This window comes from Bactrocera latifrons, unplaced genomic scaffold (assembly GCF_001853355.1).
Source record: "Bactrocera latifrons isolate USDA-ARS-PBARC rearing strain unplaced genomic scaffold, ASM185335v1 scaffold_39, whole genome shotgun sequence".
Taxonomy (NCBI): Eukaryota; Metazoa; Arthropoda; class Insecta; order Diptera; family Tephritidae; genus Bactrocera; species Bactrocera latifrons.
In genome coordinates this window covers 198126-203143 of record NW_017537034.1, presented here as the reverse complement: position 1 = coordinate 203143, position 5018 = coordinate 198126, and the positions used below count along the sequence as shown (strand labels likewise).

The following is a 5018-nucleotide window of genomic DNA, read 5'->3' as shown; positions in this document are numbered from 1 at the left end:
ATAGCCAAAAAAAACTTCAAACGAAACGAAATGTTCCCACTCACATCCAAGAAGCGTTCAAAAACTGTGTCGGACGTGCGTATTGAACAAAGGCACATACATATGTATGTACGTGACACCATACATACATAGAAATATGTACGTACATGTCACAAGAAATCGCATAAAAAATCAGCGTCAACACAATGCAACACAGCACACACAACACTGTGTCTTATAAACGCTGGCAAAACAGTGGCGCCAAAGTTGGCCGCACTATTATCAAACTGATGGTTAGTTAGAGGTGATCGGTGATCGTGGCCAGCCAACAGGCAATGCGCCTGCAGGCGTGCTGTTGATGGCGATCCGCCACATGAAATCTCTATGCGCGTGCCGCCGCACAAAAACCACCATAGACGCAAGCGGTTTGTACATACATACATACCGTGTATGTACTAATAAAAATATTGTAAATATGTGTATGTRTGTTGTTCTCAAAGCGCCACCGTGTGGACAACTGCTTCCTCTCTTTAAATGCTTTCCTCGGCTATTGRAGTTGCTGCTGTCGGTTTATTTGCTTTCTTTCTCGATTTATACATTCCGAACGCAAAATGCACAAGACATTTGGAATACTTTTTATGCTACAAACAGACAATCTCACATAAATATATATACTCTTGTTGTTGTACATTTGTTGCATGAATTTTTAACTTTTTTTTTCTTATTTGCTGCTTCTCAGCGTTGTTTGCGGCGACGCTTTTGGAATTTACAATAGAAATGCCAGAATATTTTCTTGTAAACACCACTACTTGGAAGACACATAAGGSCCCCGAGCCCACCTCAGCGCACCATTCCAAGTTTATCATTGCCTTTTATTGAGTTGTGTAATAATTGCTTGTTATTAATAAAATTTATATTTTTATTGGCTTTCGTGAGCGCCAGCGCCTTACAACAGGAAAAGCATTTGATTTGGAGTTGGGAAAAGCAATGTACATTTCCTCATCTGAAATGCTTATTGAATAGCTTTAGGAAGTGCTTTGGTTGTTTGAAGTTATAGTTTTAAGAATGCTGGCATAATACAAAAGAAAGGAGAGCATAAGATAAGACGCAATCGAAGCATGTTTTTTTTATAAAACTAAGCTTGTTTAGAGTTTTCGGWGAAAGCTATCTTATGCCATCAATGTCAGTGCCAGTTCTTATCCAGCGAAATTTTCATATGTTCTACTGACGACCTTAACAGATCTTACCACATTTCATCATTAACTTTTGAATTATGACAAAATCTCATAAATTCAAGAGAGAAGCTCAAGCTCCTTTATTTGTGTGTATATCTTGGATAATCAAAGAACCACCTGAACATGTTTTGTAATCTAAAACGACCCAACTGGGAACAATACTTTGAATGGAAACTAATAATATATGTATTTAACTGCCGTCAGGACAACTAAATGCATTTGAATCTTCATTAAGTCGAGCTTCCTGCGCTATTTGTAGTCTTATATGACTTTTTGACTTTTTAAAAATTGAATAATAGTGAAGTACAGTCTTAAGGTGTTACATGGGTTTACGGGTTACAAAAAATCAATTTTTTTATTGTCACCTCTAGAAATTTTAAAGTTGGTCTGAGTAATATTTTCGGAGATACAGCGTTTTTCTCAAAACTATGAACTTTTGAAGTCGGTAGGCAAATTTTCTCGAGAACTACTTAACCGATCTTCATGAAATTTATCACAGGTCTTTGAGATACAATTTTTAAAGATGTGGACGAAGGTTTTCTTTTCTATTACCTCTATTTGGGAAAAAATTTGACGCTATATTTTCACTGAAATTTTAATTTTTTTTGTAAAAATGTCTGCCAAAAATGCAATTTTCAGTTTTCTTTCCTTCGTCCAAGTTGTAAGGGGGTACGTATTCTACTCTAGAATTTTGAAAAATTMAATTTTTTCATATGTTTAAAGTTTAGACCCTTAAGAACCTATCCTCCAAAGGATTTTTAAAAATTAAAATTATTATAAGAGCTACAGTTACTTTAGTAGTAACTAGCTCGGTAGGTAGGTAGACCCACTTTTTTAAACGCGTTTTTCTCGAAACTACTCTTTTCCACACGGTTTCTCAAGTTCTATACAACCGATTTACTTGAAACTTTGTGTGAACCTCCTTTATATAATCCTTTATCTTTATATAATCCTTAATCCTTTGTTTTTATTTTTTTTTTAAAGTAAGGAATTTCAAAAAAAAGCGTAAAAAATGATTTTTATTTTCAGGCAGTCGCCATTTCTCAAAAACATTTTTTTTCGTGTTCCCTGAAATAGGAACTATAACAGCATCCTTACTGATTAAGAATTTTTTTTTTACACCTGTCTTCTTTCAGAATGTCTTTGATAATAGTGTATGTTTCTAACAATAAAAAATTCTAATAAAATATTTCATTTTTTATATGAGAAAAAAAAAAGAATTACCCGAGTAAACTCATATAACATCTTAAATAGTGTATATATAATATGGACCTAGTAAAAATAAATACATTATTTTTCCAGTAGATGGCTTTAGTAATCTGTATCTCGCCTTGCGATCGAAATACGCTTAGGAAGAAAATGTTTGTACTAAACAAACTTCTCAACGGTTTTGTGATTGCTTTACTCAGTGATGTTTGAGCACGCGTTGAAAATGGATAGCAGAGAACACACGAAATAAAAAGAAAGCCATATACATCAATAGTGATTCGTCAGAATCTCCTGGAGCTTGGTTGCCAGATTTTTAAGCATATAGTCTGKACCTGGTAACAAATGATTTTGGTGGTGAAAAATTCGCCTCAGGAAGAGCTTTTAGAAATTAACTGCCCTAGTGTTTTGCCAATAGGGAGAAGGTTTTTATCAGTAGCATTTGGAAATAATTTCAAAAGGCAATAAGTTATTGAAATGGTACATATTTGGCCCGAATCTGATCACTATAAATAAAACCTTCAATTTTATGCAAAAATATAGATAAGTGAAATATTTTGATTTCCATAAGTTAACTCAGAAAAATGTATAATTTAAAAGAAAAAATATTTTAGCAAAGTTCTGGATTCCTGACAAAATTATTACAAATTATTGAAGATATGACATTCCATCCTTATTATGTATTGAATACTTCGGCTTTTTATTGGTTACCAAATTCTTCATAGCAAATACGCAGAAAGGATTAGCATGGAAGCTAACACATACAACTTATAAGCCCTTTGCGTAAGAAAGGGGTGAACGATYACACCGCCCCAACAGTTGCGGTTAGAATTATCAATTGAAAATGGCRTAAATTGGCAAGAACGCCATCTCTGTTAGCGCTTTGGTGTAATTAACCAGTGGATTAACGGTTAGTTTGCTTGCAGCGTAGATGTACATATTTAACAGCTGCTTGTGTTAACATTTTTCAAATAAATTTATCGACGTATCGACTTCGCTATTCACTTCCATACATTCGAAGCAAAATTAAATTATATGAAGACATTAGAAATGAATAAAAAATTACAACATTGGTATTTCCCATTAAAATCGTTTGCGACGCGATTTCTAGTAAATCAGCGAATTGATTAAAACGCAAACGCAGGTGAACAGAAAAATGTTGCACCTCGCCAAGTAAAAGCGCAAGAAATGCATATTTACAAATGTTAAAGTAAATAAAAAGTTATGAGTTAAATCACACATAAATGCATATTTACGCATGCATAAGTACTTATTCATTTGAAATCCATTACAATGCCTTATATAGCAACAACTTGCACTTTTTCTACGACTAAGTAAGTAAAACCATGAAAAGGCCGCATGCCATGAGCACAAATATATTATATATAAATACATATATATTTATGCATGTGCAAAGCAACATGCAATTATACTACATACAAACAAACAGATGTGCTTGTAAGTGCATAAGTGAGCTTTTGTTAAAAAAAAGACGCAGTTATTACAAAAAGTATGCATACAACGCACTGCACTGTGGTGTTAGCGTGCAGGCGTCATGGAAATAGCTGCAGCTTCCAAGACATGTCGGCATTTTGGTTAGCGGCATTTATCTGCCATCTAAACATGAATATACATACATATTAATATACTATATGTATGAATGTAATAACAGCAATAAAAGCACATAGAGCAATAAAGCTTCAGCAATAATTCGATGTTATTTATATTTTTAAATTTTTTTTTTGCAATTTTTCTCTTTTATTTGCTTGCCATTTCAAATCCTATTAAATATGTGCTATTAAATGGCAATTAAATCATTATCGGAGTTCCATTGAAATTGCTGACATGTAAAATATGCACTATCGTCAGCTGGATCGACTAGAGTGTTGGCCAKTATGAACACATACATACATATGTATGTATATGCATATATAAATATTTACGTATTTACTTAACTACAGATCATATGCATATTAAATTTTGCTTCACAGACTCTTGTTGCCGCCCATTGCCAACCAGCCGGTGCACGTGTGTGGCAATAAAGTGACTTGGTATGTTCGGCGTGTGACAATAAAGTAAAAGTAATATTTACATGGCGAATTAAATATGAAAGCAAAAAATTGACAAGCAAAAATATTTTAAGTCTTTTTATATGTACATTTTTTATGAGCATTGATTGCTGCAGTGTGACAATAAATGCTTATAATGTAATTGCTATAAAAAACTTATGGCCATACAAAATTTAATTGAGAAAAATAAATAGTCATCGTTTGACATTGATTTGTTGCTTGTCAGCTATTGCTTGCTGGATTTTGCTGGTTCGACGGGATGCTATTTTGAAGCTGCTGGCGGCACACGTATCATAGGCAGCATCCGGTAATTAGTTTTACAATGATTAAAAAAATGTGTGTTGACGCGCAAAATGATTACATACATATGTATACATATGTATACATATATGTATGTGCAGGTGTGAATATAGTGCATGCCGAACAATTTCGACTTTACAAGAAAAAATTATTATTTGTTTAAAAACTAGTAAATTTAATAATTTGTAGAAAAAATATTTTTTTAACATTTTTATTTATTTTAAATTTT

The 5018-nt window shown here is 33.1% G+C and overlaps 1 protein-coding gene across 1 annotated transcript in view; it reads right to left on the bottom strand.

Annotated features, from left to right (window-relative positions):
- The window catches only part of LOC108972275 (bone morphogenetic protein receptor type-1B), a 77062-nt gene that overhangs the window by 3401 nt on the left and 68643 nt on the right, over positions 1-5018 (bottom strand). The gene's annotated exons all lie outside the window — the stretch shown is intronic.